General features: G+C 43.5%; 1 long non-coding RNA gene across 1 annotated transcript; it reads left to right on the forward strand.

Moving 5' to 3' along the window:
- Positions 1-4763: 4763 nt before the first annotated feature.
- LOC135920259 (uncharacterized) lies at positions 4764-11326 on the forward strand. The gene is made up of 3 exons (XR_010570204.2): positions 4764-5160; positions 6273-6365; positions 10809-11326. It is a non-coding gene; the product is annotated as an uncharacterized lncRNA (long non-coding RNA).
- Positions 11327-12305: the final 979 nt, after the last annotated feature.

The following is a 12305-nucleotide window of genomic DNA, read 5'->3' on the forward strand; positions in this document are numbered from 1 at the left end:
GAAGAAAACAAAATTTTGGGTAAAAACCAGCATGGCTTTCGCCGAGGGTACTCCACAGTGACTATTCTCACTGAAGTTACGCATGAAATCGGTCAATCTATTGATGGAAGGGCTCAAATAGATATGATCTTTATCAATTACCGCAACGCATTCGAAAGAATATCCCATAGAAAGCTGCTTATGAAGCTGGCTCATTTCTGAGGTAATACCCAGCTATTAAAACGAATTCAGGCACATTTGTCTGAAAGGGAACCATTTGTTTCATTAAATTCTGTTTGCAGTGCCAATAAACGAGTTCGATCGGGTGTGCCGCAAGGATCTGTGAGTTCGCTCGGGTGTGCCGCAAGCCCTTTACTCTTTTCCATTTATATTAGTGATATGGGAGCAGGTTTTTCGCCGCAAATATCCATCAAGCATTATGCAGATGACAGCGTTATATATGCTAAAATATGCACTCCTAATGAGCAACAGGAGCTTAGTAACCATTTACAAAAAGTCAGTCTCTGGTGTGACGAGTGGCGAATGGAATTGAACCAAAACTGTTTGTATGCGTATGACGCCTAAAAAAAGATCCTTTAATTTTCCCCTACAGCATTAACGGAGCCGAATTAGCTGCGGCTAAGGAATTTAAATACCTAGGAATTCATCTCACACATGATCTGAACTGGTCGGTACATGTCGACAACATCTGTAATACGGCCACTTCTCCACTTTGGTCATTACGACGAAAACTTTACGACGCCACCCCAGAGGTAAAAACAATGGCCTACAAAATGACTGTACTTCCTGTACTGACTTATGCAAGTCATGTTTGGGAGCCGTACAGTCAACAAAACACACTAAAATGTGAGCGCGTACAAAACAGGGCATTAAGGTTTATTTTTAACACATACGCTAGAACCCAGTCCGTCACCGAACTTAGAAATAGAGCTGGCCGCATGACTGTCAAGCAAAAAATGCAGCTTAACACGCTGACATTCTTTTTTCACGTATTAAGCGGAGACTATAAAGAATACTTAGAAAAACGCATCACATTAGAGAGACCTGCTAACCCCAGAACAAAACATTCAAAACATAATAAATCACTTAATTATTCCTATTCCCATTCCGTTCCCATTCGTGGTAGGCCTCCAAAAGCTCTCCTTTACGCACGAACTTCCTTCTAGTGGGTAATTTTTTTGATAATAACTCCTCATCTTTTCATTGGCTGTGATTCTGCATATATAAGGCACCTTCACACAAATAATACTGGCTGATAGTTTGCGCTCTTTCCGGCTCTGTCGCCTTTACTCACGGTTGTATTTTCTGAATAGGCAACTTGGTTCTTCAAAAAGACACTGTGCGGCCACCTCTGAGCAAATACATGGCCTCACCGTTTGCCACGAAAGGCAGCCAACGGAACACCAAATGTTGGGGGTAAATAAAAGCGTCGTCGCGTAGTAGTATAACACTTCCGAGCCTTTTCGGAACGTGCACATCCATCTGTCAACTCTTCTTCGCTGACGATCAACTTTAGCGGCAGTTTTCATCTCTCGGTTGTACGACGCCGCGGTTTTCGACTGGCCACCGAGAGCTAAGCAAGGGGAAGCAGAATCTGGCACTGGCCTCCTCATCCAGATATCTACTTTCACTGCGCTAGCTCTAACCCACCGAATCCCTCTCCAATTGTGCGCGCTCCTCACATCTTTAGACAAGTATACAAGGAAACCCTATCAAGGTACACAGTAAAATAATTTACACCCTTGATGGTGAGAATTGCGAATCATAACACCCTTGAAGGGTGTTTTCATTCAAGAAACATCCCATCATCATTACTTTTTGCGAAGCATAGGGCAGTTCTAGATGCCATAACACCCTTTTACCCACCGAAAGGGTGCACTGACTAAGAATATTGGGGGTGGGTGCAAGGGTGTTTTTGTTTGTTTTTATCACATTCACAAACATACAATTGCACGAAGAGACGGCATGTCCCACGGCACTAAAAACCAGTGGCGGATCCAGAAATGGGCCCTGCCTTACCCCAAGCCCTTCCCCCCCGAGACATGTCGGGCTTTCAAAGCCGACAAAACTCCTGAAGAGAGACCCCTTCCGTTTCACTGTCTGTTTTGATAAGCCATTTTAAATATGTCCTGGGAAAAACCTGTTGCTGAAGCACTACTATATATTATGTCACAGTGTTCTAGGTGGCACACAGTTCCTAAATGTCGTCACGCACAAATTCCGCGGAATCCAAAAGCGCGCACCTACTTTTTCTAGTATTGAATACTTAACCAAAAGAAAAATGTTCAAAATGTTTTCAGCAAGGCAGAACTAGTGCAGCTCTTGCTTTTGGGACGCCAGGAATCTAGCAAAATGAATAGGCCACGTGACAACATGCAGCTGGACGCGCCACAATTGCTCTAAAGCAGTGCGGTCGTCTAGGTTTCTTTCAAGCATGACAAAACGGGCAGAAAAGGGTGCGACGAACCATACGCGGACAAAAGATACGCCGATTCGAGAAGCTTTGACCCCACCTGACCTTCTTTCGCCGAATCAATAACCCCAATTCGTTCTGCTTCTCTCAAGTTTATAAACAAGGTAGGTTCGTTGGCAAACTTGAGCCTTCTCACCCACCACAATGCTTTGCTCAAGCAGCATCTGCAGAAAGAGCCGTGCAAAACGCTCATGGCTTCGCGTCTGCGTCAATTTACGAAGCTGGCTGTACAAAAAGAAACTATTAAGTTTGTAGTTGTATAGTAAAGGAACGTTCTACTGGCTTACAAACAGCTGCCTGAACGGAGTGCTCATAAAGAAAGGGAGAATAATCTAAGAAAGTATAGAGAACCAACGTACAACTTGCGATGCATAAAGTATTTACAACACCGACTAACGACGGTATTTACTGAAATATTTCCCCTCCCAAATTGGAGACAGTATTATTGCATGCATGAATAGGATATCAAGCCAATCATTGTAGATATAACGAGATTCCAGAAATTGGCGGGGCATTTGCAGACCAATTTTTGTTCACGGAACAGTGGTGAGGCATTTTTCAAGTATGCGCGCTACTGCCCACCTGCCAAGTACGTTCGCGATGTCTTGGCATATGTAGACCTGCGCGAGACTCACCCGTCTCCCCTCGCGAGACGGGTAGGACAGGTGCACATGCTGAATACGGGAAAGAAATACTTTGCAGAATGAAATTGAATTTTGTCAAAACACCAGAGCTCTGGATTGCAGGTTACAGCGTGCACAGGGGCGCTCTGCCAGATTTTAAAGCGAAGCTTTCTATGCCTCCTCCCTCACTTTTTCCAATTCTGCTGCTGCTGCTGTCACTGGCTTGCCAGCCGCGTCGGTGGGTGGTTTGAGAGCGTGCATAATGAACATGAGAGGGACGCGGGGAAGGCGTGTGCGAGTCCTTTTAGCGAGAACTTCGTGGGCATCGCTACAATACTCTTTGGACCTCTTTGGCCGTCACAATGCCCACTGAAACACCCTGGCCATCGACACAATGCCCTCTGGAAGACTAATTACGCGTTAGCCCCCTTCTGCCCACCCCCACCCACCGCAAAAGTAGTGCAGAAGGTGCAGCACTTACTTTTTTGTACTCACATGCAACAGCGCAGAGGAGAGACAGTATGGTACTAAGGGAAGACAAGAGAATGCTTAAAGCCAACACCCAGACGAAATGTCATCACAGTTCCCACACTTTGCCAGGAAATTGTTGTTGTCATTCAATAGCCTTTACCACAGCTGCACCCTCGCCGAGCAAAGGGGTTCGGCGATGGTATAGGCACAGCTATTGAATGGGAACAATACTAAATTGCTCTGCTCGTGGTAGTTTGAGGGCGAGCGTAGTTGGGTCGAAAATGACTTGTCTACCGCATGCACAAAATACCTCGATTTTGAATATATCTTCCTCATTACCCGTCAAACTGCTATTATAAGCAACTGCAGTAAGACAAAGACCGACATCAGATTATGACAACGACAACTCGCGGTGCTGTCCACCAGAGGGGAGTCGTTGTTATATTTGTTCTTTCTTTTGAGCTCATAAAAACAAAGAAAAAAAAAAACCAGAGATCTGGATTCGCTTCGGTTGCACTTTCACGGCAGCAGGCAAAGAAAGACTTTTCGTACTTGGAAACTTAAGGTTTTCGTGTAATTATGCACATGTGAAATTTCGTGGTGTCGCCTATACGTTTAGAAAGCTATTATGCAAGTACTTTTATATCTGCCGTTAATCCAAGCTATTTAAAATTTGAGTGAGCACTCCAGTTCAGAAATATGAGCATTGTGAACTTCTTGAGAATGCCAATTAAAGCTTTTTTTCTCTCTCTGTTTCTCTGTGCATAAAAGAAAAGACAGACTCGCAAGTACCTCTGTATCTTATACAATCAGGAAGGACCACGTCTCTTTACAAATGAACATCCAAGCAAACAAACAAAAAAGAAAGCATCGACAAATAAATTCACTTACACGCAGTTACCAGCCCACCTTTGCCCCATTTGATTTGATATCAGCCCATGTTTCTGGAAATAAATTTCCAGTGAAACTACCCGTAAACACAGAAAATGGCTTAGAGGTAGCGTAAAATAAATAGCTTTGAAAGTAATACACACACATAGTTTAAAAGAATATTTGTTTTTATGCCTTGAAAACGAAACCGAAATTGAAATAACTTCCCCCGACGGGTGTCGCCGCTATCGCCGCTACGTCATTTCCTGCTTCTCGCGGCGGGCCGCCGGGAGCACATGTGTGTGTTCTCCGTGACATTCTTGAAGTTGTGAGTAATTAGATTGATTTTTGCTGCGTTTAGGTTGTACCACCTCGTTGTTTTCGTGTACTTTTGTGCTCATCGACGCGAAGTGAGCGTCCGGAGTGAAGGCGACGCGATTATGCGTGAGAAAGAAGGGCACCAGCGGCCTACGACATCGGTGTTTCTTTGTGACAGTGTGTTTACTACGCCTACGACGGCCGTCATTCGTGGCGAAGGAGAAAACATCTTCCATTCGGCCTGAACAGTGATGAAGTGGACGTTTTGTTTTTCGGCGGAATGCATCGTCAACATGGTCCATCCACTACGTAAACGAAACGGCGTGCCCAGAGTACAGATCGTGACAGCGCTCCGCCTTCAAACCGAGGGCCTTTTGCAAGGCGCATGAACTGCTGATATAAAAGGTACGTACGTAGGCACGTTCAGCGTCGCGTTTTTTATGGTGCGTCATTGTGGTAGTAATTTTCGCGTAATTTATTTAAAGGACAGCGCAAGGTGTGTTGGATGCGCGTGTAGTATATGTACTCCAGGCGTAGCATATGGGCACCGAATGTGAAAAAGAAAAAAAAAATGAATGTTTCATTGTTCACGTGTCCTCAACTAGAGTTGTAGAGAATTAAGTACTGCTACGCGTCAGTATTCGGCGCAGGCAGGGAAATAATACTTTGACTAATTGGTTCTTTCTGTTACCAAAGATGGGCGCAGACTTATACCGGTGTCACACGGCCACTTTCGAGCACGATTGAGCGCGTTCTGGATCGAAATTTTCGACCGCGATTGGCTCCCGTCCACCGATTGTGCAACGAGGCCAAACGCGTCCAGAAATTCGATTCCAGTCAGGATCGATCGCGGCCAAAAGTGTGCAGTGTGACAACCGTATTAAATGTCGCTTGTGTACTTTGACTGAATTGTTATTATTTATTTATTTTTTGTCGGAGGTCCCGTGGTAGGTAATGGCGCAGGCAGCTTGCAATGCTTGTGGTTTCATGACTAGAACTAATGCAAAACAAAAGAACCACGACCGTCCCGGCTATGTACTTATCAATCGCTTTAAGTTGTGCTCGTTTGTTATAGAAGCTGTCGTGCTGTTGCGGATGAATGCGTGGTTGCGCTATTTGTTTGTAAATTTATCTTTTTGTATAAATAAGCACACCGAGCCTAATAAATTTTTTTCTCGTCCTTGTACTCGTTTCTTGGTTTCACGCAGGCGTGCTTATTATTACTACTATTTGTTTTCTTGTTGTGTGACTGAACCCTGCTTTAGGCGTCCTGTCAGTTGTCAACAGTATTTCTGAAATGAATTGCACTTAGCGTCCTACGGTTATTGTACGCTTCACTACCTTATTTTAATGTCTAGTTATAAAGTGTATGGTTATTGTAACTATTCTTGGCCTTTATATATGTATTTATTAAGCTGGTAAATGCTTAATTGTATTTGCAGTTTTGAGAGGTTCTTTTATTGAGTCGTCAATCTCGAATGGTATTAATGGTGGGTTGTTTTTTTGTGCCCATGCAGTTGCAGTCAGCATGAAGCAATCGCATGGGAACCGACTGGCTGTCTTGGGCCTACACGTTGCTGAAAAGACAGTGAAGACGTCTGACCCGACAGGTATACTTTTTTCATCACAATTGGCCTACATATTTTTTTCACCGGAGGATGAAGACCTCCCCCAGTGAGCTCCAATTACCCCTGTCTTGCGCTAGCTGATTCGAAGTGAAGCCTGCAAAATTTTTTGACTTCATCGTAGTCTACTTCTCTACCGTCCTTGACTACCCTTCTCTTCTCTTGGCATCCATTCTGTAACTCGAATGTGCCACCGGTTATCTGCCCTATGCATTACATGGTTGAAGAAGGCACTTGGGCTAGTTGGTGCTCATTGCAGACTTGAGACATGAATAACTAGCGTGAAAAGACAACATCAAGAAGCACATAAGAAAGAAGTCTAGACTTCAACTGAAATTTTTGCTACACAGAAACATGGAATGCACAGAATGTCGACGGACAGAAACAACACAGGAGCTATCGGAACAAATTTATGAACAGGTTAATTTCACTTACGAACATTCTTGGTAAGAGCCAGAGACGGGTGCTTACACACCTATTCCCCACTTTTTTGATGCATAGTGGTTCGTATATTTCCCTATGTACCTGCTTCTGGAGCTGCCTGAGCACACGATTGCTTTGAAACTGCTCGGTGCATGAGCACGTATGGCGATGATTGGCCATGTGGCCACCAGCCACCAAGGCACTCAAAGCTGCCCTATGTGTCCTCAAGCCAAACAGGTCGGTGTTTAAACGACCGCTTGGGGGAACAAAGATAGGGCAGCTGTCATGGCTGGTGGCCATCTGGCCAATCATTGCTGTAAGTGCTCATGCACTGAGCAGTTTCAAAGCACTCATCTGCCCACGCGGCTCTAGAGGCAGGTCGACATGAAAATATTCGAAGCACTTTGCATCGAAAAGCGGGTGATAAGTGTGTAAGCACCCCTTCCCTTGCTCTCGCCAAAAAAGAGTGTTCATATCTCGAAATGAACCTGCCCATCGATTGGCTCCAATACCTCCTGCGTCAGGCAGGGAAAAGGAAAGATAAATGTTGCTGTCGCATCCCCTGAATCCTATGTTTCTGTGTAGCCAAAATTTCAGTTGAAGCCTAGAGTTCTGTCCTGTGTGCTTCTAGCTGTCGTCCGTTGTCTTTTTCGCGCTAGTTAATGATGTCTCACGTCTGCACTACATGGCCTGACCAGCTCCCTTTTTTTACTCTTTATGTCAGCTAGGATATCAGCTCCTTCATCTACTTTCTGAACCATGCTGCTGTCTTCCTGTTTCTGCTGCCATCAGGATAGGAGTGGACATGACAAATGAAACTGAATGTCATTTAGACAGAGGAGCAGTGAGACTTCCTGTGCTTTACCTTTTGCTGTTGTACATAATAGTTGAAATTGCACCAACACATCATTTCCACCTTGTGATTTTCCCATAGCTGTGGCAAATAAATATATAGGCTTTAAGAAACTAGAAATGCAGTTTGCCTAAGAAAGAGAATACTCTTGCACCTAAAGGTAATGTGTATGATGCTCTGACTCCTTTGATGCATGTGCCTTGAGAGGTGTTGACGTTGTTCTTCATTTCTTTCTCAGTAAGCTTTACTTGATGGGTCTGACTTTGTATAAAGAAATAAGTTCTAAAGAAACCATAATACCTAACAGGCAGAATTGTCGAGGCTGAAAGTCAAGTTTTCTTTCATGACATATTTTTTTCAGGCTGTACTAGTTGATCCATGATGTTCGACAGACAGCGCAGACTTGTACAACGGACGTCAAAAGTGGCGAGAAATGGAACAAATGCTATCGCCTCTTTCTCCAACCTTTGTCGAGTTCGCATTGTCTAACGTCATCAACCAATACCAACTAGCCCGTTTGTGTACCTGTACTAGTTGAGCCATTTATACTATGGTACTCTAAACCAAATGTGATAAATTCAAAATTGGTGCCTTTTCTATCTTTGTACAAATACCTGTTTCATAAAATAGTTTAAAGTGTTATGGTTGATGTCTTGTTTCGACACCACCATAACCTCATAAAATATCTTCATGGATGCAAAAGGTGCCTCTTGTGCAAGTTCCGTTCTAGCCTGACACGGAAAACAAACCTGGCAGAAGGTAGAGCACATGCTCTTTTGTAAACAGAACGCATGATTGCATTTTCTTGGCAGTTATTGCAATGTTTTCTGATGTTTATCTGCATGAACATTAATTATCTCAGCTGCTAAAGACACATCACTAGACACTGTGAGCAGAAAAAAGTGATTGTGCAGTACTGTTGAAGTCATGCAACATTATGTTTAAGCAAACTGGCAGGGATGCTAGCTGTTAAAAAGAAAAAGCTGACTTCTAGAAAAATTTGCACTCCTAAATGTGGAATTGAAATTCACTATGCTTATAAGCTACAAAAGATTTCCAGGATGATCAGACTAGTTACACTGGCCATTTGCTGATTCAATAAGGTTCACTGAAGCTTGTTTTTAAATTCACACTGTTTTTATGCAGGGTGATGATTTTCAGTCTTGTGGAATTTTTAAATATAGTCCTGTTGCATATAGCATAATTCTAGTCCTTGAGCAGGAATATTCAAACACGCAGATATATCTAGCACAAGAAATCGAAACATATTAAACTAATTAAAAAAATTTATTATCTTTCGAATGAATTACATTATAGCTAATATAACCGAAAAGAAAGGGGCTTAACCAAGAAACCCGATATTTGTTAATCATATCCTAAGAAGCCAGCAAACACTGACACCAAGGACAAGTTAGGGTAAATTACTTGTGATTAACTAATGAAATAAAGAAATGATAAATTAATGGAAATGAAAGTGGATGAAAAGCAGCTTGCTGCAGGTGGGGAACGAACCCACGTCTTTGCATTACGCATTAGATACTTTATCAATTGAGCTACTGCGGGCGCCGTTTCCCCATCACTTTCTTGGGTATTTATGCTTCCTAGTAGAACGCTGGGAGTGTTTGCCAGCGCCACCACATATCTGGGGCACATATTGTAATTTACGAATCATAGCCAGTGAGATTACAAGGTGTATCTACTTGGAATTGATTTCCAGAATGGCGTCAGTTTGGAGATATGCACCATCAAACTTGCCGGAAAAATGCACTGTTGTTCCACTTACTTTTTAACAAAATGTACTTTTATGCACTGAGGCACAAAAGTGGGTTGTGCACTGATGCACAACCCACTACTTTACCAGTAGTACTGAAAACATTTTGGCTCTTTATCATTAATGCACTGATGTTTAAGCTATAGAATGTCACTTGCCCCATCTTCCTATCTCTTCACGTTCCAAAGTAATCGAGCAATGCATGGCATCCAGTGGTGATGTCCGGTTGAAACAGTGGGCTGTAATTGAATTTCTCACTGCGGATGGTTCTGCGCCCTTCAACATTCATTGCCATCTGAAAGCAGTTTACGGGGATGCCTGTGTTGAAATCAGCACTGTGCGTAGGTGGGCAAGTACTGAGAAACATCAAAATCCAGCCGCATCAAATGTCCAGGATCAGCACCGAACTGGACAGCCCACAATGGCTTCTTATGAGGATCATCAACATCAGGCAGACGAGTTGAATCGGGTCAATCGTAGGATCAAGCAACACCAGATTGCAGCAACACTCGCTATTTCCATTGGTTCAGTGAACCACATAATTAAAAACCTCCTGGGTTACAAGAATTGAACTTGTTGGCTATGCTTCGACTTTTTCATGTCAGTCGTCAGTTACCGTGACACCCAACAAGCGCAAGTCTTCTTGTAACGCAGGGCTTTAATGATGTGGTTCACTGAGGCAATGGAAATGACGAGTGTTGCAATCTGGTGTTGCTTGATCTTGCGATTGCACCGAGTCAACTCATCTGCTGATGTTCATGACCCTCATCAGAAGCCATTGTGGGCCATCCATTTCGGTGCTGATCCGGGGGATTTGATGTGGTAGGATTTAGGTCTTTCACAGTCCTTGCCCACCTCTGCACAGTGCTGACGTCAACACAGGCATTCCTGTAAACTGCAGTCAAATGGCCATGAATGTTGATATGCGCACAGCCTTCCACAGTCAGAAATTCAATTACAGCCTGTTGTTTCAACTGGACGTCACCACTGGATGTCATGAATTGCTCGATTACTCTGGAACGAGAAGAGATAGGAAGGCGAGGCAAGTGACATTCGATAGCTTAAGCATAAGTGCATCAATGATAAAAAGTTCAAAATGTTTGCTGTAATATTGGCAAAGTAGTGGGCTTGGAGGCAATAATTTCTGAATTGCCCTCATATAGTTGTGTAGCCTGTCTCTCCTACATTCATGATGTGGCAGATTAAACGCCTTATTCTTTCGAAATAACGATTTCCTGGAAGTAAGCACTATCTGTGCTTGTTTTCTTTAACCTGCTCTTCTTGTTATCTTGAAATATTAAAGTGAATGATGCAGGGAAGCGCTGCTGGTCATGTTTCGTGTACTTTTCCTGACATTAAATTGCAACAAATCATTTTGCAGGTAGAAAAGAAGCAGATGGCTACAGTGATCAATGAAGAAATGGCTTCATCTATGATGGCTCGCCTTAGGACATTGGAATGGAGCTACAAAAAGGCATCATCATCCTCGCCTGTGCCCTGGAACTTTGGTTTGAATGAGACTGTTCTTCAATGTAGAACGGCCGCAAGACTTGTCACCACAAGGCATAGTGCAAGCTCAAAATATTGTACAGGAGGCTAGAATAAATGACCCTCCATGCAGTCACTCTGTATCTGTGATAAATGGGACCATTTCACGCAGAACACTCACAAGTGATAATGTGTTTTCTCTCAAAGTTGCTATGCAGTGCGTTTGTAAACACATTACCTATTGTATGCACACCATACATAACATTTCTGTGTGCTAGCCTAACTGTAGACTTAGAAACAAACAATGAAGTGCATATGTACCCGCTTCCACATGCCGTACTTCAAGGGCTATTATATTGCTCATTACACCCGATAGGTGAAGGGGTAATATATTCCTGATCACACCCTTCACCCCATGGGTCGAAGGGTAATATGTTGTTCAAAACACCCTCAAGGGATAGGGTGTTATTGGAATATAGAATAACCATCATAAGGGTGTAATTCCCTATAAAACCCAGCTTTTTCAAGGGTGCTAGGGGGTTAGTTATAGACACCGAAAAAAACCCTTAGGGGTGTAAATTATTTTACAGTGTAGGCGATGCTATTCGCTTTGAAAGAAACAAAAGTGATGTCTTATAAACGAGGGGAGCGTTTGATTGGGATCTTCAAACAACGCTGCGGGTCACCGCCCGATGATTGCGTCGGTGATTACGTAAAATTGATGTCAGGAGAATCGAATAAAATAAGAATGAATCTGTTTTACTTTATACAACTCTAGGTCTACGAATAGGGGAAGAAACAGGTACAAACCAACAGTTACTTTTTCTTTTGCTTGAGCAGGCACAAGATGCAAACATGCAGCACGCGAAATGACGCTCCATGGTGACGACTGAAATAGGCCTCAAGTGGCAACAATGTATCTTCTACAATTCTCGACGCGTCGGTATTCATCCGTTTAACCTTACAGTATTAAATTTGGGTGTTTTCGCTCATTTTGCAGGAGGTTGCTGGTGGTCGAACTTTTACCGCCAATACAAAGGCGACGACGCAAAGGGAGCGTGTTTGGGGCGTGTTCGGTGCCGTATACACCTACGATTATGGATCTATGACAGGCACGTGCTATCGCGCGGAAGCTGCGGGACGTCTGAACGACTAGACGATGTGATTCGGGAAGAGCAGCGCTCTTCTTTATTCGGCGCCCTCTCCTCCTATAGGATTGCAGGGTGGCCTTCCATGCCGGGACTTGCACCACAGAAGACAACACGATGAGTCGGCTTGTGTGTATAAGCGAAAATACCGCCGCAGTAGGTGTGCTGGTTAACCTATTCGTAAGCATTCAATGAAAGAACAAACCCACACAACCTAAATACTCCATTAAAAGACACATACT

The sequence above is a fragment of the Dermacentor albipictus genome, chromosome 1 (assembly GCF_038994185.2).
Source record: "Dermacentor albipictus isolate Rhodes 1998 colony chromosome 1, USDA_Dalb.pri_finalv2, whole genome shotgun sequence".
NCBI classification, from domain to species: domain Eukaryota; kingdom Metazoa; phylum Arthropoda; class Arachnida; order Ixodida; family Ixodidae; genus Dermacentor; species Dermacentor albipictus.